We start from the raw sequence: 24,667 nt of genomic DNA on the forward strand, positions 1-24,667 counted from the left end.
GCGTTCATCCGCTCCCCGTTCTATCCCTACCACTCCCAGACTGTTCGTATTCCACAGCGTTCTCCGCTCGCCATGCTTAGGAACCACACTCTGATTTCTTGGATCCTAAAGCAGACTCTCAAGGGCCGGGAACGAAACGGGACCTGGAGAGGGAATGTAATGAATCCCACAGCGGGGGTGATCATCCTGAGGATAAATCCCAGTTGCCATCTATTGGTAAAAGTAGCTGTGGGCTTCTGTCTGCCATGCGCAGATTATTTGCTGATGGGAAGGATGCTAGTTTAGCTTTCTTTCTCTGCGATGATGCTAAAACTTTCGTCAATAACAGAGCCAAATAATGAGAGAGATAGGAAATATCCTGTGAATGTCGGGAGAAGCCCTCCTTAAATCAGTGGTTCTCAACCAGGGGTACACTTACCCCTGGGGGTACACAGACGTCTTGCAGGGGGTACATCAACTCATCTAGATATTTGCCTAGTTTTACAACAGGCTCCATGAAAAGCACTAGCGAAGTCAAGACAAACTAAAATTTCAGACAGACAATGACCTGTTTATACCGCTCTATAGACTACACACTGAAATGTAAGAACAATATTTATATTTCAGTTGATTTCTTTTATAATTATATGGTAAAAATGAGACAGGAAGCAATTTTTCAGTAATAGTGGCTGTGACACTTCTGTATTTTTACGTCTGATTTTGTAAGCAAGTTATTATTAACCTGGGGGTAGGCAAGACAAATCAGACTCCTGCCAGGGGTACAGTGGTTGGGAAAGGTTGAGAGTCACTGCTTTAAATTACAAAGGATGACATGCAAATTCGTGAAGCGTTCCATATTTTTTCCCTTCGTTTGACCCTTTGATCGCACTCCTATCCCTGTTATTTCATTAGTTGTCCCCCGGATTTATTTGGTATCCAGGTCCTGTGGATCCCCCTCTTAGGCTGGGGGGGGATCCTTTAGCAGTGGACGGGCTTCCCGGATCCCAATTACAAAGGACTCTGAATGACACCATCAGTGGACTTAGAGGTGGGGGACCTATTCCTCCATTCCTGAGAGGCAGAGGCTGAGCAGAGCTGAGCAGGAAGGTGGGGATGTCTACAGGCCTAGCCAGCTCCGTCGCCAGACTGATCTGGATTGCTGAGTCCAGAGGAAGATGAGGAGCCTGACACAGCCCAGTGGCTCGCCCCATCCCCAGTGGCCACAGCATGGGCTGGGGACAATGGGGACTGTGCCAGGGATGTCCCCAAGGGGAATCAAAGCCGAGCTGGGACAGGAGCTGCTGACCCTAAAGTCACCCTCCTCTCTGGCTCCCGTTCACCCGAGCTCCCTGCGTTTTCTGTGCCTGCTTTTGTGACGGGATCCCAGCGTCTCACATGGATTAGTGACATTTTTCTCCCAGCCTTAAAAGGTCGCTCTGTGTCTGGTGCCTGCAGGAACCGGGACCAACAATGGGCTGGGCTGGGGCTGAAATGTGGGGTGCTGGGCTCTGAGCATTGGGTGGAAGAAGGGTGGGGGTTGCTTTTCTTTCTTCCTTTGAAATAATAAAGCAGAACTGAGTTTCTCAATGCCCCCCCCCCAGCCTTTTGTCTCGAATATCGATTAAACAGGGTCTTTAAAGGAGTCGGAGGCCATCTTGGAAGACACTTTGCAGTGTTATTTCTGCAACACTGAGCCCAGACTGCAGATTGCAAAACTGGGTGGGGGGAGGAGGTTGGTTTCGGGCTCTTTTCTAGCTCTGTGGGGATAATCCATCATCTGCAGGGCCAATCCCCTCTGTCATTTCCCATTCCCCTGCCTCTGGTCCAGGAAGAGTCAATCTGCCTAGGATACACCATAAAGAGGAAGGGAGAGGGGCCCTATGCCCATGGCCTTTAAGGACACAGCCCTGGGAAGCAGGAGCTAAAATCCTGCAAAAGGGGGGCAGGAAAAGCCCCTCTGCGTCGCCCTCCCTCGTTTTGCAATCACTGCACCTGGCTCTCCCCAATCTGGTGGGACTTTTATCCCCTCTCCGGGTTTCCCCCTCTGCTCTGTCTGGCAGTGCCTGTACCCGGCTCCTATCCCCAGTCCTTGATTTGGACTGTGGGCCTCTCTCCTTCCCCAAGCTGTTGCAGCCCCCCCGTGCATTCAGTTTGGCCCCTGCCCAGATTCTGACCCTCCGCCCCCCAGGAACAGCCGGGAGCTGCTTGTCAGCCCAAGGGGGGCCAGGGCGGTGCCAGCAGATCTCACTGAGCAGCAGCCTCCGTTCACACCAGGGCGGCCAGGGGCTGGGAGCACAAAGCACCAGATTGGGAGGGGGAGGGGCAGCGGGTGACCCCGGCTCCCACCCCCGTCTGCCCCCCGCGTCTCTGTCCCAGCCCCCGGCCCGGCCGGGCTCCCCCCGCCCCGCACATGCCGGGAGCTGGCGGCAGCTTTCCCGGGCCCGGGGCAGGGAATCGCAGCCAGCTCCGCGGGGAGCAGCCTGGGGCCAAACCCGCCCCCTGCAGCTCGGTGGGGGGGCGGGTCTCTCTTACCTTCCCTCCGAGCGGGGCCCCCCGGGACAGGGGCCGGGCCGGGAAGGGGCCCTGGCCGAGCTGGGGGCTCTGCCCTGGGAGAGGCTCCCGGGGAGCAGCGGGCAGGGCCCGGCTGGAGGTTCCCCTCTCCCGGCTGCAGCCCGGGCTCCGGGCTCCCAGCACCAGCCGCCGGGGCTCGGGGATCTCGCCGGGAGCCAGAGTCCCCGCAGCGGCTGCGAGTCACTTCCTGGGCCGGGCTGAGCCCAGCGATCGCTCCCCGCAGAGCCGCCCCCCAGCCGCTCCTGGGTCCTAGCGATAAACCGACAGCTCTGCAGCCCCCCTGCCCCAGACCCTGCCTCTACCAGTCTAGACAAGGGCAGCTTCTCTGAGCCCCCTCACACACACACGTACGCAAACTGGACCCTAAATTGCCAGTGCCTTAATCCAGCCCTGGCTGCACGGGATCCCTCCAGGGTTGGGGGTCTGGCAGGGAGGGGAGTTGATTCAGTAGCTGTTGTGTCTGGTCCCTGCTCCATCTGTCTCCGTTTTTTGGCCTAAGTCACAAGCTGCTGCTGCCTTCTCCTTTAGGATCTGGGAGCCCGAACGGAGCAGCTGCTGCTCCCCCAGCAGGGTGGGCCAGTGCAGGGGGGAGGGCACCTTCATTAAAGCCCCCTCTGTGCCCAGCTCATGTATGATTCTTGCCAACTCTCCCCCATAGCTATAAGGGAAGGTGATTCTGGCTCCTGCAGCAGGAGCAGTAGCTGGGAGACCCCCAATGAGATCCAGTGACACAGACTGGTACAAATCGCTTCCAGCTGCTGCAGGGCTTCTAGCTTCTCCTCAAACACCCCCTCCCCCCATTTAATTAGTTCTGTGTCCCTGCCACCCGCACAGCTGCTTGTCCCCCTGTCCAGCAATGAATTCTGCCTCCCCAGTCCCCACACCAGTTCCACCCTTCCCGTCTACAAGTCAACACGGGTTTGTGAATAGTCCTGTTCTTTTACTGCAGTCCTGCCTGAACTTAGAAACTGACTCCGATGTAACGCCCAGAGCCAGCCCTAGCCATAAACAGATTAAACAATTACTTAGAGCCCCAGGCAGCTCAGGGGGGGCTCCCTATTCACTTTTTATGATCAGAACGTGCCTGCTTTAATGGGGGGGGTATTCCTGTTTAGGGCCCCCACTGGAGTAGCACTGGCATCAATAGCAAGAAAGCATCTTTCTCCCCTGCTGTTGCATATAAGGTACATTCCTCATTTTTGTCGGCCACCCCTTGCCCTGACCCGTGTTCTTCTGCAGCTACTTTCAGAAAGCAGGAGTAGATGTCAAGTTCTTTAATAATATAGTATATATATAACTCACCAACCCTACCAAGCACTACAGGTTCTATGTGCGAGTGTGAATCGTGATGCATTGATGAGGTCAGTGGTTCTCACACTGTTTACCATCCATCTTTTCTTTTCTCAAAGATAAACTAGGGACAGGCCTCGAGTGAAAAGTTACATTGGCATAGGAGGGTTGGTTGGGGTGGGGAAAGAACCCACGTCCTTGACTGGCATTGCTATGCTGACAAAACCGCCAGTAACCGATCGAGGCACCTTTGTTGATGGAAAAGGGCTTTTGGCAGCAGACCCAACTTTGGGCTGGTGGCATTAGTTTGCAGAGGGAACAAAACCCCTTTTGTCAGGCTGCATCTGCACCAGGGGGCTGTGCTATCAGTAGAGTTGGCTTAGGCCGTGTCTGTACTAAAATGTTAGGTCAATGCCACTATGTTGATTAGGACTGTGAAAAACCCACACCCCTGAATGATGCAGTTAAGATCTAATCCCCAGCATAGATCCGTGGAAGAATTCTTCTGTGGACCTAGCTTCCCACCTCTCTGGAAGGCGGACTAACTACAGTGATGGGAAAACCCTTCCTATCGCTGGAGTGTGCGTCTACACTGGACGCACTACAGCAGTGCTGCCATGGTGTTTTGTGAAGACAGGCTTCGCCTAAGAAGGAAGAGAGGCAAGACCGTATTGGGGGGTGGATGGCAGGTCCCCTAACTTAGGAAGCAAGGAAATGGGAATTCCATCGGAACAGCCAAGGAGAGACATGCATGTGCCTGTCCATTAAAGTTTAACTTTGTCATCTGAAATTATCCCACAAACACTAGCAGGAGAGGAGAGGGCAGGTAAATAGTCAAAAGACGGAAGAAAAAACGTGTTTATTAAAAACTCATGCTTTATAGGGCAGTCTCACAACTGTTGATCTCTTGAGGTTTGCACTCGTGCAATTCTGCCCCACACTGCCTTGCAACCCCCACATCGGTCCCTGTCCCTCAGGGCCCCTCTGCACTTCCTGCAGCGTCAGTGGTTCTTCACCCACCCTCTTCTCACCCCTAGCGCTGGCAAGGAGAGGGATGAGCTTCCAGAAGGTGAGAGATAGGAGGGGCCAGGAGAATGGGGAGACAGGAGTCCTCCAAGGTCATGGAGACTAGGATGATGGTGGCTAAAGAAACCCATCTTTTAATTCCTGGTGGGCTATTCCCCCCAGTGTCTCAGTGTCTGAGCTGGGATCCCAGAGTCTTCCTGACTACGGAGGGCAGTGAGAAATAGGCTGCCTAGTCCATAGGGGGAAAAACTGACGTCTCCATCTCCATCGCTCCCTCCTCTCTATGGTTTGACGATCCATTGTTCCCAATGGAGGCGCTGGGGTCATGGAGATGAGGACATCTGAGGCTAGAGAGGCTGATTTCAGGGTCCTCGGGGGGGATATTCCCCCCCGTGTCTTAGGGCCATAATCTGAGCTGGGATCTCCCCACCCAGAGCTAGGGTCGGATTCTCCCCCCAGTGAAAGAGGCGGGTGGGAAAGTGAAGATCGGACCCTGGTTCTCAGCATCGAAAAATGTCACCTGCCCCCATTCACAGTCCAGAGAAACCGGGATCCTGCTGGGGACCTGGCTCAGGGGCAGGGGGGTCTCAGGGGACGTAAGAGCCTGGTATTGACCTCCACACGGCTCCACAGCCCAGATCCCGTCCTTAGGGCTATGGCTGATCCATCCCTTCCTCCTCACAGACTCTCTGGCCACTCCCACTGCCCAGTATCACCCACCACCCACCTCCACCTCCCAGCAATGTCTCCCCACGGTGAATCCCTCACAGCCCAGCACACAGGGCAAAATGTCAAATCGCTCCGGATTGTCGGGTAGATCCTCCTCTGTGAATCCCCATCTCACACTTTTCCAATCCTCCGACATGATGAGTTCGGGATGAGCCGTGTCCGGATCCAAAGTCACATTCACTGGGGAGAGAGAGAATTGGACCATTAGGGGCAGAGCTTGGCCCTGGGGGAGGCTGGGACCATTTCTAACACTCCCTAGCAGCCTGGTGCTGGATGGGACAGTCCTGGATCCCAGGGAGGGATCTCAGGAGGAAGAAGTGGGGTGGGGCTTTGGGGGGAAAGGGCGGGGCAGGGGTGGGGCCTCAGGGGGAAGAGGCGGGGCAGGGGAGGTTAATTTTTAAGTATTACCAAATTGGCAACTGTGACGAAGCGGGAGTGTTCTTAATGTTTCCTCTGATTATTGTAGGGGTGCCTCAGTTTCCCCTATGCATTTCTTAAGTCTCTAGGTTGTGGAATAAGGGAGTGTAATTGTTGCAGAGCAAAGGGCCAGGGTACATAGATGGCCGACACTCTGTCTCCTGGCAACTGATGGCCTGGGCCCTTCCCCCACTGCAAGGTGATAGCTAAAGGGTGGAGAACAAAGGAATCAGGTGACCTCCTGGTCCCGGAAAGGGACAAAGCCCAGAGGAGGAGGGGCTGGAGAGTGAGTCAGTTTGGGGCTGGCTGGGGATGAGGAGTGAAGTGCAGATGTGGTTGTCTGGCTCACTGCCCCCCAAAATGGACCTGGCTGAGGGGTCCTGTTCTCTGCACCTAAAAGCTCTGTGTTAGACCATGTTCCTGTCATCTAACAAACCTCTATTTTACTGGCTGGCTAAGAGTCATGTCTGACTGCGAAGTTGGGGGGCAGGACCCTCTGGCTTCCCCAGGACCCCGCCTGGGCAGACTTGCTGCAGGAAGCGCACAGAGGGGCAGAGGATGCTGAATGCTCCCAGGTCAGACCCAGGAAGGTGGAAGCTGTGTGAGCTGTTTGCCCTGAAAACAGTCTGCTCACAGAGAGGAGACCTCACCAGATTCCTGCCTGGCTTCGTCGGGAGCCATTCCAGAGCATCGCCCGGGGACTTCGTGACAGCAACCCTACCCTGGGGTCAGAGGAAAGTGTTCAGATGCAGGTTTGTGAAAGTGTTTCTGTTCCTTGGCGTGGGCATGGACTCAGTATTAAGGTTGGTGTCAGGATTGTTCATGTGACTTGAGCTTAGGGTTGCCTTAGTATTTACAATTCTCTATTTTATTTGTGAATGGGATGTGTGGATGCGTGGCACGAGCAGTGTTAGTTTGGTTTGTAACTTTAGCTCTGGGTTCATGAAAGTGGCTCGATGGGATTTCTGTCTTCACTTGAAGACCATCTCCACCAGCAATCTCATCCCATCTGTGCGATCCTAGGGATTCCCTTCTTCTTTTCTCCTGTTCAGACGGCAGAGCGTCTGGAGGGGGAAGGGAGAGAAGGGATAAGATGGCATGTTTTCACGTCTGAAACAACACCCCTGTAATGACCTTGGAGTTCATTAAACAACACACCAGTGCATGAGAAAGGAATAAAGCTTTTATTAAAACAACCTAGAGAGCTTCAGGGATGAACTGCTGTCAGGAGCGGAGGGTGCTCCCTAAAAGTGTGCGGGGGGGGGGCACTGGTGACCAAACCGTGACCCTGCCCCCCTTCTCCCTGAGCCTCCACCCTTGCGCCGCTCCTTCTCCCCAAGGCCCTGCCCAATCTGTAACCTGATCTATAAACTATATATATTACTTAAGAATCCCCACTTATCACTTTGAGGGTTAGCAGGATCTTGTCCCAAGATCAGGCCCACTATGATTCAAATTATTATATAGTTGGAAACCCCGATGTGCACAGTTGCAACACTCACATTATAGGAACTCCTCTATGTTTACAAATAATGCTGATTAATCCATTTAGTTCAGTCACAAACCCCCCAACTCAGTAAGGGAGAGAGAGGTACTTCTGAATGTCCATCTGTACATCCATATACTCACACCGTCCCTTGCAGAACCACCTGAGATGTTAGCCATCATCGTCCTCATCACCATCACCTTCCTCAACATCACCTGTGGCCATCATTCTGGCACGTCCCAAGAACTACATCTCCTTCTCCTACTGCCCGTAGGCTGCGATGCAAATTTTACAATATGTTACTCTGACACCGCTATAGTTAGTAGGGGATTTTCCGCTTTTCCTTACGTGTATTTCCTCATCTTACTAATGTCGGAGTGTCTTTTTTCTATAGAAAAAACAACAAGGAGTCCTTGTGGCACCTTAGGGACTAACACACTTATTTGGGCATAAGCTTTTGTGGGCTTGAACCCACTTCATCAGTTGCACGGAGTGGAAAATACAGGAGCAGGTATAAATGCATGAAAAGATGGGAGTTGCCTTACCAAGTGGGAGGTCAGTTTAACGAGACAATTCAATTAACAGTAGGATACCAAGGGAGAAAAAAAATCACTTTTGTAGTGGTAATGAGAGTGGCCCATTTCAAACAGTTGACAAGAAGGTGTGAGTAACAGTAGGGGGAAATTAGTATGGGGGAAAATTAGGTTTAGGTTTTGTAATGACCCAACCACTCCCAGTCTTCATTCAGGCCTAATCTGATGGTGTCCAGTCTGCAAATTAATTCCAGTTCTGCAGTTTCACGTTGGAGTCTGTTTTTGGTATATAGGTTCATATATCATAGAAGATTAGGGTTAGAAGAGACCTCAGGAGGTCATCTAGTCCAATCCTCTGCTCAAAGCAGGACCAACACCAACTAAATCATCCCAGCCAGGGCTTTATCAAGCTGGGCCTTAAAAACCTCTAAGGATCGAGATTCCACCACCTCCCTAGGTAACCCATTCCAGGGCTTCACCACCCTCCCAGTGAAATAGTTTTTCCTAATATCCAACCTAGACCTCCCCCACTGCAACTTGAGACCATTGCTCCTTGTTCTGTCATCTACACCACTGAGAACAGCCGAGCTCCATCCCCTTTGGACCGCCCCTTCCCCCTTTCAGGTAGTTGAAGGCTGTTATCAAATCCCGCCTCACTCTTCTCTTCTGCAGACTAAATAACCCCAGTTCCCCCAGCTTCTCCTCGTAAATCATGTGCCCCAGCCCCCTAATCATTTGCATTGCCCTCTGCTGGATTCTCTCCAATTTGTCCACATCCTTTCTGTAGTGGGGGGCCCAAAATTGGATGCAATACTCCAAGTGTGGCCTCACCAGTGTCGAATAGAGGGGAATAATCACTTCCCTCGATCTGCTGGCAACGCTCCTACTAATGCAGCCTAATATGCCATTAGCCTTCTTGGCAACAAGGGCACGCTGCTGACTCATATCCAGCTTCTCGTCCACTGTAATCCCCAGGTCCTTTTCTGCAGAACTGCCGCTTAGCCTGTTGGTCCCCAGCCTGTAGCAATGCATGGGATTCTTCCGTCCTATGTGCAGGACTCCGCACTTGTCCTTGTTGAATCTCAATTTTCTTTTGGCCCAATCCTCCATTTTGTCTAGGTCACTCTGGACCCTATCCCTACCCTCCAGCGTATCTACCTCTCCCCACATCTTAGTGTCATCTGAAAACTTGCTGAGGGTGCAATCTATCCCATCATCCAGATCATTAATGAAGATATTGAACAAAGTCGACCCCAGGACTGACCTCTGAGGCACTCCGCTTGATACCGGCTGCCAACTAGACACCGAACCGTTGATCAATACCTGTTGAGCCCGACGATCTAGCCAGCTTTCTAGCCACATTATAGTCCATTCATCCAATCCATACTTTTTAAACTTGCTGGAAGAATACTATGGGAGACCGTATCAAAAGCTTTGCTAAAGTCAAGATATATCATGTCCACTGCTTTCCCCATATTCACAGAGCCAGTTATCTCATCATAGAAGGCAATAAGGTTGGTCAGGCATGACTTGCCCTTGGTGAATCCATGTTGACTGTTCCTGATCTTCTCCTCCAAGTGCTTCAAAATGGATTCCTTGAGGACCTGCTCCATGATTTTTCCAGGGACTGAGGTGAGGCTGACCGGTCTGTAGTTCCCCAGATTCTCCTTCTTCCCTTTTTTAAAGATGGGCACTATATTTACCTTTTTCCAATAGTCTGGAAACTCCCCTGATTGCCACAAGTTTTCAAAGATAATGGCCAATGGCTCTGCAATCACAACAGACAACTCCCTCAACACCCTCAGATGTATAAGATCCAGCCCCATGGACTTGTGCATGTCCAGCTTTTCTAAAATGTCCTTAACCTGTTCTTTCACCACTGAGGGCTACTCACCTCCTCCCCATACTGTGTTGCCCAGTGTAGCAGTCTGGGAGCTGACCTTGTCTGTGAAGACCAAGGCAAAAAAAGCATTGAATACTTCAGCTTTTTCCACATCATCTGTCACTAGGTTGCCTCCCCACTTCAGTAAGGGTCCCACACTTTCTCTGACCTTCTTCTTGTTGCTAACACACCTGTAGAAACCGTTCTTGTTCCCTTCACGTCCCTTGCTAGATACAACTCCAATTGTGCTTTGACCTTCCTGATTACACCCCTGCATGCTTGAGCAATATTTTTATACTTCTCCCTAGTCATCTGTCCAAGTTTTCACTTCTTGTAAGCTTCCTTTTTGTGTTTAAGCTCACCGAAGATTTCTCTGTTAAGCCAAGCTGGTCACCTGCCATGTTTGCTATTCCTTCTGCACATCAAAATGGTTTGTTCTTGTGCCCTCAGTAAGGCTTCTTTAAAATACGGCCAGCTCTCCTGGACTTCTTTCCCCCTCATATTAGCCTCCCAGGGGATCCTGCCCATCAAAGTCTGCTTTTCTGAAGTCCAGGGTCCATATTCTGCTGCTCTCCTTTCTTCCTTTTGTCAGGATCCTGAACTTGACCATCTCATGGTCACTGCTGCCCAGGTTGCCACCCACTTCTACTTCTCCCATCAATTCTTTTCTGTTTGTGAGCAGCAGGTCAAGAGGAGCACAGCCCCTAGTTGGTCCCTCCAGCACTTGCACCAGGAAGTTGTCCCCAGCAGTCTCCAAAAACTTCCTGGATTGTCTGTGCATTGTTGCTGTATTGCTCTCCCAGCAGATGTCAGCATGATTGAAGTCCCCCATGAAAACCAGGGCCTGTGATCTGGAAACTTCTGCCGATGTCTGAAGAAATCCTCGTCTACCTCATCCTCCTGGTCTGGTGGTCTACAGCAGACGCCCACCACGACATCACCCTTATTGCTCTTGCCTCTAAACTTAACCCAAAGACTCTCAACAGGCTTTTCTCCAGTTTCATACTGGAGCTCTGAGCAATCATACTGCTCTCTTACATACAATGCACCTTTCCCCCCCTGCCTTTCTCCTCCACCTTTTCTCCCCTGCCTGTCCTTCCTGAACCCATCCATGACAGTGCTCCAGCCATGTGAGTTACACCACCAAGTCTCTGTTATTCCAATCACATAGTTCCTTGACTGTGCCAAGACTTCCAATTCTTCCTGCTTGTTTCCCAGGCTTCTTGCGTTCGTGTACAGGTACCTAAGATAACTAGCCGACTGCCCTACTTTCACAGTATGAATCAGGGGGCCTCCCCTGTTGCACCCTCCTACTTGTGTTTCCTCCTGGTATCTCACTTCTCCACTTATATCTGGGCTTATCACAGTCCCCTGGCCAACCTAATTTAAAGCCCTCCTCACTAGGTTAGCAAGCTTGCCTGCAAACATGCTCTTCCCTCCCTTTGTTAGGTGGATCCCATCTCTTCCTAGCAATCCTTCTTCCTGGAACAACATCCCATGGTCGAGGAATCCAAAGTCCTCTCTCCGATACCACCTGCCCAACCAGGCATTTACCTCCACAATTTGATGGTCCCTACCTGGGCCTTTTCCTTCAACAGGGAAGATGGACAAGAACACGACTTGCGCCTCAAACTTCCTTTATCCTTCTTCCCAGAGCCAAGTAGTCTGCAGTGACCTGCTCAAGGTCATTCTTGGCAGTATCATTGGTGCCCACGTGGAGAAGGAGGAAGGGGTAGCGGTCTGAGGGCTTGATCTGTCTCGGCAGACACTCTGTCACATCCTGAATTCTAGCTCCAGGCAAGCTGCACACTTCGAGTCTCTCGGTCTGGACGGCAGATGAAGGACTCCGTCCCCCTGAGGAGGGAGTCCTCGACCACCCTTCTCCTCCTCTTAGGAGTGGTGGTCGTGAAACCCCCACCCCTAGGACAATGCATCCCATGCCTTCTCAACTTATTATCATATAGGTCCGTTCGTTGCCATGGCCCGTTAGTGGTTAGGTATCTGCAAATGTAGCTCATGTGCCTGTTACACATGTCAGCTCATTGCCAGGACACTTCTGCAGTTAAACCATGTACCTGTGGTCAAAACTTCCCCTTGAACACTCTATTTTCAGCTCCCCAATATTTGGGGTTTTCCGTTGGCCATTTATCTGTGCAAAGGGCACAGGCCTCAAGCCTTATGCTAACTTGCTAAAGCTAACGTCTTACAGGATACAGGCCTGTAGGTTCTTTGCATTACTGCTATATATCATGGAGGCAAGATAGCCCACTGGGCTACACACCGCCCCTACCTCCCGAGCCCCCGCCTTCGCGCTGCCCATTCTCCCTGAGGCCCCGCCCCTGCTCCGCCTCTTCTCCACAAGACCCCACCTCCACTCGCGCCTCTCTGCCCCCATCGCTCGCCCTTACAGCCGGTGAAAAGCAATAGGGCCACGGCCCCCCAGCTCCCCCTGTTCCAGTGCCCCTGATTGCTACACAGCTACACTGTTTTTCTCAACCCCAGCTTCCAGGGCACATCTCTAAATTCCTGTATTCATAATACTGTCCCCTGTGAGGGAGTGTCTCTAAATTATAATTTTCCACAAACCTCTCTCTACAACCCCCACTCTGACTTGACATAACTTTGGTTTAATAGCAAGAGAGAAACAGACAGAGAGGGACAGACACACACTCAAGTCTTTAATAAAAGCTAATCCCAAACCTTCTCTTTCCTCCTGGCCTCTCAGATCAACAGAATCCACTTCTGTTGACCCTCACCACACCCCAGGAGATATTAGCTGTAAGAAAGCTTGATGGCTCCATCATCCGCTCCCTCCCAACCCCAGACCCCAGCTGGTGCGTCACATTCACCTGCTGCATTTCGTCCTAATCTAGACCCAGATCCTGCAAAGACTTTAGCATGAAAGTGACTTGACACACTTGGACATTAATGGGAGGTTAAGAATTTGCAGGACCAGAGCCCTTTGTTGTAAACATTAGGTCTGTTTACTCAGTGTCTCTACTGAGCTCAGCACAAACGAGGTCTTCGCCCTGGATAGACTGAAATGCAAAGAATAATGGTATCCTTTTACACATGCAGAAACTGAGGCAGGAAAAGGTTCAGCTCAATAGGCCAGATTCACCCCTGCACTGGCAAAGGGATAGAGGGGAGGCAGGTTGGGTCTTCCCTATTCAGTGACGAATGCAAAACTTGGCACAGGGAAGTCCTGAAATCCAGCCAGATTTGCATCCTCATGTCAGCTGAGCGACCCCTATGGGGCTTTGCCAGCTAGCAGAGTATAAGAGAAACATCTTCATCCTGACGACACCTCTTTATCCCGGTGTCTTTTTCACCCACTCCCTGTGCCAGCGTGCCCTCACCAAATCCACTCCGTGCCCGGGCACACTCCTCATGCCAGCAGCTGCTGTGGAGAAGGAACAAGTGGCTTCTGTACTGGAGGGATTCCCTTGGGGTGGGAGAGGGGTTTGCATCATTCCTACAGCCCCTTTGGCCCAAACTCGCTGGCACACAGGGCCGGAGCACAAGGATGGGCTGGGTCCCAATTTCGATAGTGGCCTTTAATTGAGGGTCTACATTTTGGGTGCCGAACTTGAGGCACCTGGGGCCTGCTTCAAATAGGGGTTGGGCACCCGCAGCTCCCATGGACTTCACCTGCAGCTGTGGAGGACAGAAGTTCTGAAGTACATGGCCTGCAGTTCTGCAACGGGACGAGACACTGAGGTTCCAAAAATTAGGCCATTTTGCTAAAATCTGGACCTTAATAATTTACCAAAGGTGATCGAATGACTCAGCGTGAGCTATCTTGATGCTTGGGACCTTGCTGGATTTGCTCAGGTTGTCTGCTTCACTTTTCTTAGTAAATGGATTCATAATTTAATTATGAACCAGCCGGTCAGAGCCCATCTTCTCCCACAGTCTCTAGACTCGTCCCACTTTACCCTCCTTGATCCCATCTTGGTACCTTTGAACTTCTTCAGAGTTTCCGTTAGAGCAATATTATTCTGAGACAACTCTCCGAGTCTCTTTTCCAGCTCCAAAGACTTCTCCGCTGGCTGCTGGAACTTCCCCTTCTCACACTTGGAGAAAAAATTTCACCTTCTTGTATTTCATTTAGTGACACACCATTATTTGTTGTTAGTGAAACAGTCCTCAAGCAGTAAAGACTCTTGATGATCGCGGACCCGAGCGGGATTGTATCTGTGCCCTAGTGGTGAAAGGCCCGTATTCCATCCCCAGAACCCTGGGGCAGCCAGTCCCCCCAGGGATGGGACATCTCTAGGAAACACTTTAGATTCAGAATCTTTCCCGCAGGATGGATAATTCCAGAGCGTCGTGTCAAAGGGTGAGAACCTCCAGATGTTAAATTCAACCGAGATTTGTAGCTGAATGTGACCCAGCCCCACGTGCTGTGCTGTGGTGCCCTGGGGAGACAGGGTTTGAACATAGCGGCCAAGTCCTTTCCCGGTGCTGTAAAGCAGAGAGGAGCCACGTACCTGCTCAAGGTGCTTCTGAGGTCCTAGAGGGACGATAAAGAAAAGGAAGCTCAGTCCCACACGTCGAGGGCCCCTCCTGCTCTGGAGGGGGCTCGCTCTGAATTCAGCACAGTGCAGATGGGGACCTAAGACCGGTTTATTCATAAATATTTTTTCCCCAAGTGCAGAGCCGCCGACTCCATGGGTGCTCTGGGGCTGGAGCACCCAGGAAAAATAAAATCGTGGGTGTTCAGCACCCACCAGCGGAGTTCCTCCCCCTCCCCCCAGCGCCTCCCGCCCCCGGGCGGCCCCGCCGATCAATTCCTCCCCCTCCCAGGGCCTCCCTCCCTCCGCGCAGCAGCTGTTCAGCGGCATGCAGGAGGCCCCGGGGGGGAGGGAGAAGCGTGCTCGGGGGAGGGGGTGGGGCCTGGGGCACAGCAGGGGGTCGAGTGCCCCCCGGTGAAATGAGGAAGCTGGCGTCTGTGCCCAAGCTGGTTTTTGCAGTTATCTGTGGAAAACGAAAGCCACAGAGATGGTATTGGGAGCGTGAATGTGCAGGAGCGTTCTCACGGGAAGGGCCCTTTCTTTTGCTCTCTCTCTCTCATGCCCATATGGAAAAACTCTCTAACTCTTCGTGCTCCTCTCACGGTCATGAATGAGCATGGAGAGTTTGTGACCAGACCAGGGCACCCTGCTGTTTATAAAGCTCAGGTCTTTCGCTCAAGGAAGAGAAACAATATCTCCTCCTCCCACCCTCACTCCCATAGCCCCAGTAACTTTGTTCCCCCACCCTCATCTTCCCCCACCTCCCTAGTCCTGCCCGTCTTAGGCACCAACTCCGTGGGTGCTTCGGGGCTCAAGCACCCATCGAAAAAAAACAAAAGAAGGTGGGTGCTCAGCACCCACCGGCCACATCTGTGCAGCAGCGCTGCCAAATCAGCTGTTTGGCAGCTAGGGGAGGGCGGAGAGCAGCAAGCGGGGGCCTCGGTGGGGAGGGGATGGAGCAGGAAGAGGCGGAGTGAGGTCGGGGCCGCAGGGCAGAGCGGGGGTGGAGCACCCCCCTGGGAAAAATAAAAGTCAGCCCCGATGCTGCCCATTCCTGCAGTCACAGCCCAGAGCTCTCCTGTATCCCAGCCTGCTGCCCTGCAGAATCCAGAGACCAAGGAGGGGCAGGAATTGCCAGGTGTGACACATGGGGATAGACTGAGGAGCAAGGGGAAGAAACTACGAAAGGGAAAGTTGTGGCTGAATATCAGGGCGAAATTCCTGACTCTGAGAAGTATCTGGCTAGTGAATCATCTCCCAAGGGGAAAAACGGTGGAAGCCACAACCCCTGGGAGTTTTGAACTTTGGCTGCACAAAACCAAAGAAAGTGAGTTGGTGGGAGCAACCCTGCTCTGGCCCCAGGGCCATGGAGTGTCTGAGTGAAGGGGGCATTTCCATCTCAAACATCTAGGAGTCTGTGACTCTCCAAAGGACAATCATAATTCCCATCCCAGGAATGCACCGACTGAGTTACTGACTCCTGGACTCGGTTGCCATGACACCTGTGCAGGGATCTAGGGGGGTCCCTAACTCAGTCTCACCTGCAGGAATTTGCTGGCCGGCTGCCGGCACGTCTCCTCCATCTCGCCGATCAGCTCGCTGAGACGGGGTATCTCCTTGGACACTCTGGTGGCGTTTTCATCCTGGCTCTTCCTAATCTCCTTGTCCAACTTTTCCAGCTGGGCCAGCGGGAGTCGCTCTTGGTCCTCCAGAAACTGGTGCAGCTGCGTGAATACAGATACAATCTTCTGCCTCTCGGCTTCCGTTTTCGCCTGTAAGGGACATGGAGGAAAAGGGCAGGGTGGGGATATGCGGTGAGTCACGGGCCGTTTCACTGTAGATCCCTTGCTGGAGGGTCAGGGATTCTCACCGGAGTTGCACATGCTGCCTGCCTGCGATGAGCCAAGTGACCTGAGAGGAAGCATCACCTTGACTATTAGCCCTGTGATGTATGTTCAAATTATCCCTAGAAAGGATCTGTCTTCATAAATAAACATTCTCCTGCCTTCACCATTTGCCTGCCTTATCGCCATTAAACCAGAACAGAGTTTACTTGACACAGAGGAATAACTAACTAATCATCGCGGAAAGGGGAAAGTTACCCACTGTCGCTTTCCCCTCACTCAGAGCAAGGAGAACATTGACAATGCCCCCGGGAATATCTGCTAGCGATTAACAAAGGCACCTACCAGCAGTTCCAGGAGTCTCTTTTCCTCCCTCAGTTTAACGGCCGGGATCTCATCTCTCTCTTTCATCAAGCTCTGCAAATGGAGCTGAATTTGATCCTAAACAAAAGAAAAGTGACTTTTGATTTTTCTCTTTTCCCAGGGTTATTTTCCCCCATGTGTTTTCCAGGACGTCACATCGGTAACAAAGCTCGATCTCAGGAGTACCTGGCTCAGGCCACTTCAATGTAGCCCACTAACACCAGCCTGGAATCCCAGGAGGGATGGGAATTTTCAAGACAACAGGAATAAGAGCGAGGATTTCAGAGCAGTTAGAAAAATTGGCTTTCAAACAGTAAACTAGTTTCAACCTTAATGGTAGCGGTGCTACCAACCCACCATAATTCAGGTCCCCAGCAGCAGAACTGCTGTCTCTTTCTCTTCTGTCTGAACCTCGTTTCTGGCTGCATCTAGGCTGCAGCAGGCTCATCCGCTCCATCTCTGGTCTGACGGGAACCATGCAGCCGTCATCGTCAATTCCCTTTAAGGAGACAGCGCCTCTTCTGGACACCTCAGCACAGTGCCAGCCCAGAGGGAGTAGCTCTGTAAGGCAGGACTATTGATGGAGCTGGCTTCTGGGAAAGGAAATCCGGGAAACTGGGAGAATCTGTTGCTCTGAAAGGCTCAGAGAAACTTCAGCGCCCCGGGGGAAAACATAGGCGCTGACTCCGTGGGTGCTGTGAGGCTGGGGCACCCACAGAAAAAAAAAAAGTGGGTGCTCAGCACTCACCAGTGGGCCCCGCAGATCAGCGCCTCCCCCTCCCCCTCAGCGCCTCCCACCGGCCGGGGGCCATGCCGATCAGCTCCTCCCCCTCCCTGCCAATGCCTCCCGCCCGCCGCAATCAGCTGTTTATTGGCGTGAAGGAGGCGTTGGGGGAAGAGCGGGAGGAGCAGGGGCAGGAAGAGGCGGAGGGAGGGGGTAGGAAGAGGCAGAGCGGGGGTGGGGCCTGGGACAGAGCAGGGGTCAAGCCCCCGCCCAGGATCTGAGTAAGTCGGCGCCTATGGGGGAAAAGATAGATTTAGTCTGAAAAGGAAAGGATTGAATTAACGGACGTCAGAGTGTTTCCTACCTTGTATTTCTGAGCAGCGTCCTCCATGAGCAGCACCCTGTGAGATCTGTGCTGTGGGGATCTCCAACAAGCCACACACACGGCTTCCCGGTCATCCTCGCAGAACAGGTTGAGTTTCTCCTGGTGTGTCTCGCACAGATTCTCTTTGCTAGGATTTAATTCCAGTTGTCTAATTTTCCCTACTATACTCCCCAGCTGCCAATTGGGCCGGAGGTTCCCTTTCTGGATCCGGTCTCTGCAGACGGGACACTCCAAGGGGCCATATCCTTCCCATTTGTCACAGTAGGTACTGATGCAGCCCTGGCAGAAGTTGTGCCCACAGTCCATGGTCACGGGGTCCGTTAGATACTCCAGGCAGATGGGACACATGGTTTCCTCTTGGATTCCCTGTACAGGAGCCGCTGAGGCCATGGCTGTTGGGATCACCGATGTTTTTTTTGGCCTCTTCCTTTATGCTGCATGTGGATGGGAGAAAAAGGTCAGTGAGAACCACATGGGGGAAAGGTGGGGGCATGACAGGGAGAAGAGGAGGGAAAGCTGGTTGGGATTGGAGAAGAGAATGTGCAAGGCCTGTTTTGCACTCGCTCTGGAGAGTTGGGTGTCTCTCCATAATGGGGGCTGTAAGTATCTCTCCGTCACGCGCTCCTCTTCCTTCCTTCTGCACCAATGTGTGCCCACACCGGCCCTCTCCATTTGCTAAACCCAGACCAATCTAAGCCCCCCTCCTTTGAGTGCACAAAAGCGGCCCCCTCAATGAAACTGACCCAGCAAATAACCCAGTGCACAGCTTGCTAGAGCCTGACCCAGCTCTAGTAGAAAGAGAGAGCCTGAAACATGGGGCCTGGTACAAAGCCTGAACTAAAGTGAGCAAAAAAGTCAAGCTCTGCTAATATAAAGCAAAGTTAGCAAGAGACCATAAGAGCGGCCATACTGGGTCACACCAATGGTCCATCTAGCTCAGAACCCTGTCTTCAGAAGTCAGGATATTGGGCTAGATGGACCTTTGGTTTGACCCAGTCTGGCCGCTCTTATGTTCTTCCAACAGTGGCCAATGCCAGATGCCCCAGAGGGAATGAACAGAACAGTGAATCATCAAGTGATCCATCCTCTGTCGCCCATTCCCAGCTTCTGGCAAACAGAGGCTAGGGACACCATCCCTGCCCATCCTGGCTAATAGCCATCGATGGACCTATCCTGCATGAATTTATCTAGTTCTTTTTTGAACCCTGTTACAATCTTGGCCTTCACAACATCCTCTGGCAAAGAGTTCCACAGGTTGGCTGTACATTGTGGGAAGAAATACTTCCTTTGGTTTGTTTTAAACCTGCTGCCTATTCATGTCATTGGGCGACCCCTAGTTCATGTGTTAGGAGAAGGCATAAATAACACTTCCTTATCCACACCAGTCATGATTTTATAGACCTCCATCACATCCCCGCTTAGTCGTCTCTTCCCCAAGCTGAAACATCCCAGTCTTATTAATCTCTCAGGCTTTGAGCAACAGTCAGGTACATGAAGTTGGCAAAAAAACAGGCACTCCCAAGAAATACTAGGTGCAGGGTATTCATGTATCCAAAAAGATGCAAGTAACCCTCATAAAGGGGTGGCATAAACACAATGCTGGGAAATGGAAAGGAACACACCAAGCCCAAGTGAAACAAAGATGGGAGGACAGGACAAGATGAGGGATGAAAATGTTTTGTTCGAACCAGCAGGTACAAGGTGTAGGGTAGTAACGAACCACGTCAGGGGGCAATACGTAACTTGGGTCACAGACGGGGTGTCTTTGTCTACGCGGGGGGGGTGGCAAGTGCCCCCGCTCATTCAGCTGAGTCCATTGTCATGGGCATACAGGTCTTAGTGTCTCCATAGAGTTTGCTGGGGACGAGGACCATGCTTCGTTAACAATAAACCTGGCCAAGTGCCTTTGCCACCGAACTGAGTGGTGTACCAGCTCTCCGGCCAGAGCCGGTGCAGCATGCAGAGAGAACACACCTGCCGCCAACAACTGACAACGCCAGCTGCCTGAACACCACGGGCTGAATTCACCCCGTGTCTGAGCTGAGCTTCCTGCCCTCTTTGTGCCTGTTCTGTGCTAGGGCTGCCCGGGTGTTTAGCCTGAACGCTGCATTTCACTCCTATCATGAGAGTGATCAATTAAGGTGAGCTATTATGAGCAGGAGAAAAAAAAAACCTTTTGTAGTGATAATCAGGATAACACACTCTTGTTACAGTGTGTATGGCAACACCCATTTTTTCATGGTCTCTGTGTGTACATATATCTTCCTACTGTATTTCCCACTGCATGCATCTGATGAAGTGGGTTTTTTCTCACGAAAGCTTATGCTTAAATAAATTTGTTAGTTTCTAAGATGCTACAAGCACACCTCGTTCTTTTTGCTGATACAGACTAACACGGCTACCACTCTGAAACCTGTATAATGCTGTGATTCTTGGTGTAAAAGACCATCTAGCACAAAGACAGGCTCACCTGGGTGGTGAGACAGATCAGAGTACCCACGAGGCCTGTCTGTGACTCCATAGTTAGGCTGTTATAGCACCTGAGGAGTTTACACTTCATCATTGGCTGGTGAAATCTACGTACAGAACACATGACCAGTGTGGGGTTTGTGCCCTGGTTCCTAACAGCCTGCCCCGAGGTTGGTACTCACTCTCCTGAGTCACTGCAGACAGCTTGACACTGCTAACCTGACTCGGTGAGTAAGTTTTCACGGTAGGAGGTCTGTGGGTGCTTCTGTTTCACCCTTGGGATATACACGGCTGCTTCCCTCTAGCCCTGCAGATGCTTATCTCCACCTAAGCCCCAGAGTGAAACAGGAACTGGGGGAAGATAGGTGGAGGAACCTATCACGCATCTTGGGCCGCCCCGGTGAGTGTCCTCAGAGGCCATGTAGCACTACACAAAATGGCCAGGATGGAGGAGGACTTCTTTATAAACTTTCAGGAAACTTTCCAGCCTGATGAGGAGAAGGGATTTGAACAGGGGTCTTAGGGGAGTGCCCGAAGCACTGGACTAGAACGTGATTCTCACTCTGGCTCTGGCCCAACCCATATTCATTTTTCAATTAAAATGGAACAGGGGCCACAAAGTGAATTCTATTTTGTGGATCTGGGCCTTAGAAACAAGGGCTGTTAAGCAGAATGCAAGGTTCTCCCTTCACTACAACAGAGCTCCCACCCTGTAGTTAAGGTAGAATAAAAGACATAATTTAAATGTACGGGCTGCCACAACAAATGTAGAGCTCACTTAACAGAGAAAAATAATGCTCTGTGCAAACGTTGATTTATCACAATTAACTTGTCCTTACTAGAGTCAGATTTTAAAAACGACATACACAGATGTTTAAAGTTTCAAGGGGGATTTTGTTAAATCGGAGACTAGACCGGAAGGAATATATTTACACAAAGTATTTTTTTAAGCTTTTATAGAGCGGCATTAATATTTTGCATTACGCGAGTGCAGTCCACCTGTGGAAAGTAACTTACCAACATGGGTGAATGAAACTGCACAACAATGCTCAGTGTCAGTGAAGCATTATTGCCTTTGTTTTACAGAAAAGTTTTCTTATATCTGCTTCTTTGCATACTGCTCCCCAATATAAGAACATAAGAATGGCGCTACTGAGTCAGACCAAAGGTCCATCTAGTCCAGTATCCTGTCTTCCAACAGTGGCCAGTGCCAGGTGCCCCAGAGGGGATGAACAGAGCAGGTAATTGTCAAGTGATCCATCCCTTGTCGCTCATTCCCAGCTTCTGGCAAACAGAGGCTAGGGACACCATCCCTGCCCATCCTGGCTAACAGCCATTGATGGAACTATCCTCCATGAATTTATCCAGCTCTTTTTTGAACCCTGTTATGGTCTTGGCCTTCACAACATCCTCTGGCAAGGAGTTCCACAGGTTGACTGTGCATTGTGTGAAGAAATACTTCCTTTTATTTGTTTTAAACCTGCTGCCTATTCATTTCATTTGGTGACCCCTAGTTCTTGTGTTCTGAGAAGTAGTAAACAATACTTCCTTATCTACTTTCTCTACACCAGTCATGATTTTATAGACCTCAATCATATCCCCCCTTAGCCGTCTCTTTTCCAAGCTGCAAAGTCCCAGTCTTATTAATCTCTCCTCATACGGAAGCCGTTCCATACCCCTAATCATTTTTGTTGCCCTTTTCTGAACCTTTTCCAATATGCCAGATCTACCCAAAATACCAGTCGGCTAGTTTTTCTTTGGGTTTACAATGCTCTTTTAAAAATGCACGCCAACCAAAAAAATGAGACCATCACATCAGAATTTCAACAAGTGCCCAATTTCAAACACCACCCACAAAACTGCACCTAAAATGTGAAGGGCATTAAAAAATGCATGTGAAGTTTCTCACTGAAAGGACCTGTACTTAGAAAGCAAAGAGGAACTTTCGCCTTCATTTACTACATTTCAGAACTCAACCCTCGTGATGGAGCCAGGACCAACAGTTCCAGAAAAATAAACGAGAGTTTTAAGAGTAAGTGGGACAAACACCTGTCAGGGACGGTCTGAGAATGCTTGGCCCTGCCTTGAGCGCAGGGGACTGGACTGGATGACCTCTCGAGGTCCCTTCCAGCCCTATGAGTCTAAGGTTAAAAGTACATAATGGACTCTAATGAATCCTTGTAATCTCCCAGAGAGGGGCATGAAAATTAATCATCCGTTAGCAAGAGTGATACAAAGATGCCGAGTGAGCGTGAATCTCAAGTAAATGGGCAAAGTTAGGGGAGGTGAAATTAACTTCCACTGTGTGGCCAGGGCCTAGGACCCCAGTGCAGCCCCCCCCGTAGCAACTTCTTCCTCAGACTCTGGACTACAGTTAATGGCCGAAGCCCTCACGCAATGGTTGATGCTATTGGAGACCCCTACCACTGTCAGGGCTGTCCTTACCCATATGCAAACTACGCAACTGCGTAGGGCACCAGGAAATTTGGGGCACCAAATTGTCCCACATTTTCTGGTGCCCTACGCAGCTGTGTGCTGCATCCCCCTCCAGCGTATATGGGCCTTTCACCTGTAGGGCACTGGGTACAATTCAAACCAGGTCAGCAGTCATTAAGAGGCTTTAGTGCCTGAGGAGTGTATGGAAACCTGGGGAGTTATGAACTGGAGTAGGGGGCTCAATCTAGTTCCTTTTTAAAAACAAACAAACAAACAAAACCCCCCACAACATTAAGTATATAGGAAGTAGTACGTGGAGGCCAAGGATCTCACCCACTCCAGAAGGCTTGAACTGGTCGGGGTTCCCAGGTGATGGTGGTAGCTCAGGGTCCTGAGTGCTGGAGACAGGCGGAGCCCCCAGCATGATCAGTCAGGAGAAGACGGAGTCCCAGTAGAAATGATGCAGAGTTTGGATCTAAGCAACAGAACACTGACTGGAGCGTGACATAAGCAGGACACTTATGAATGATAAGTGATTCCCTGATTCGTAAATTAAGTGTTCTATAATTCTATTAATGTCCTGCCTCACACGCTACAAGGCGGCATGAATGGAGGGAGGAGAGACAGCATGTCAGAGAGAGACAGAGACACACACCGGGTGTGTGAGAGACGCGCTTTGCCCCTTTAAGTACGCTGACCGCGCTCTAAGTCCATTGCCTTTTTAAGTAGATTAGCAAGTTGAGACAGCAGTTGCTGCCAACAAGCTCCCAGTCCTGAGCCCTGTCCTGTCCCCGCCTGCTCTGTTGAGATGGGGGGCAGGAAAGGGGGGGGCAGGTGTGGGGGGAGTGGGACACCCTGACATTAGCACCCCTCTTTCCCCCCCCTGCACAGCAAGCAGGAGGCTCCCAGGAGCAGCTCCAAGGCAGAGGGCAGGAGCAGCACGGGTCAGTGTGGGGGAGGGACACCTGAACTGCTGGCAATTGATAGTCTGCTGGGTGGCTGCCACACAGGGAACTTAGGGGAGCGGGGAGCTGATGGGGGGCTGCCAGTTCATCCAAGCCCCCACCAACTAGCTCCATTGGGCTGCTCTTTCTGCAAGCAGTGGACAACGCAGGCGGCTGCCAAACAACGTAATAAGGGAGCCTTGCGCAACTTTAAATGAGCATGTTCTCTAACTGATCAGCAATGAATCAACGAAACAACATTAACCGGGACAACGTTAAGTGAGGAGTTCCTGTAGATGTGTATGTCACAGGGGTGGTGCTAAGAAAGGATTCTGATAGAATAACGTGAAAAATAGGAACAAATATTTATTGCAAAATCAAGGATCTTCCTACCAGATACTGAGCAACAGGGAAAAGTCAGTTGCACAACAAAATGTAATACATATTTTAGGGGAAAAAAATCCCAAATAAATAATTCCCGCCTAGAAAAGCCTGTGATGTGATGAACACTGGGCATATTTTATTCTGCGCATCTCACTGGGATTTCCCAGTCACTCCTTTCACATTTATTTCATGTTGCTTTTACTGCCGTTATTGGCTCATTGTTCTACTTTAATAAATAGAGGCCAGAAGGGCAGATCTTTAGCATCTCGCCAGTGTTTCGTGGCTGCTTGCCCTTTATATCGCACCATTGCACGGCAGAGAGAAGACAGGCGTCTGACCTAAATCAGCACTGCAGTTTTGCGCTCTCTCTCTCAAGTGGTGCACCAGTGATTAGGCACTTTGCACAGAGCATTTATTTAAGGACAAAAGCCTTACAGAGAAAACAGATCAATAAAACAATAACAAGTGGAAAAGCAGACTTCTGCTTCCCAGAGGTCCCCCATCAGTCCTATGGAGACCCTGGCAGGTTTTAGTCCTTCCACTCCTTCACAAGGTTTGACCTATTGATTAAAAGTTCATGTCAGTTTGTTGGCTCAAAATGAGAGAGTCTGTTTAAACTCACCCTTTAGACCCCAAAATTTGTTCCCAAGCTCCTGAAGCAGGTAAAATCAGCCTCAAAGGCTGGGAG

The 24,667-nt window shown here is 51.0% G+C and overlaps 1 protein-coding gene and 1 pseudogene across 2 annotated transcripts in view; both read right to left on the bottom strand.

The window, feature by feature from the left end:
- The window catches only part of LOC144274626 (uncharacterized), a 223,107-nt gene that overhangs the window by 30,327 nt on the left and 168,113 nt on the right, over positions 1 to 24,667 (bottom strand). The window lies entirely within an intron of this gene.
- The window catches only part of LOC144275158 (tripartite motif-containing protein 10-like), a 29,094-nt pseudogene continuing 9,128 nt past the window's right edge, over positions 4,702 to 24,667 (bottom strand). The window contains exons 4-11 of the transcript XR_013347994.1: positions 22,985 to 23,126; positions 17,726 to 18,180; positions 16,620 to 16,715; positions 15,972 to 16,202; positions 14,403 to 14,429; positions 13,875 to 13,989; positions 7,005 to 7,076; positions 4,702 to 5,775 (exon numbers count right to left, since the gene is read on the bottom strand). The product of XR_013347994.1 is annotated as a tripartite motif-containing protein 10-like (transcript). The remainder of the gene's footprint in view (positions 5,776 to 7,004; positions 7,077 to 13,874; positions 13,990 to 14,402; positions 14,430 to 15,971; positions 16,203 to 16,619; positions 16,716 to 17,725; positions 18,181 to 22,984; positions 23,127 to 24,667) is intronic.

The sequence above is a fragment of the Eretmochelys imbricata genome, chromosome 14, assembly GCF_965152235.1.
Source record: "Eretmochelys imbricata isolate rEreImb1 chromosome 14, rEreImb1.hap1, whole genome shotgun sequence".
In the NCBI taxonomy this organism is placed as follows: domain Eukaryota; kingdom Metazoa; phylum Chordata; order Testudines; family Cheloniidae; genus Eretmochelys; species Eretmochelys imbricata.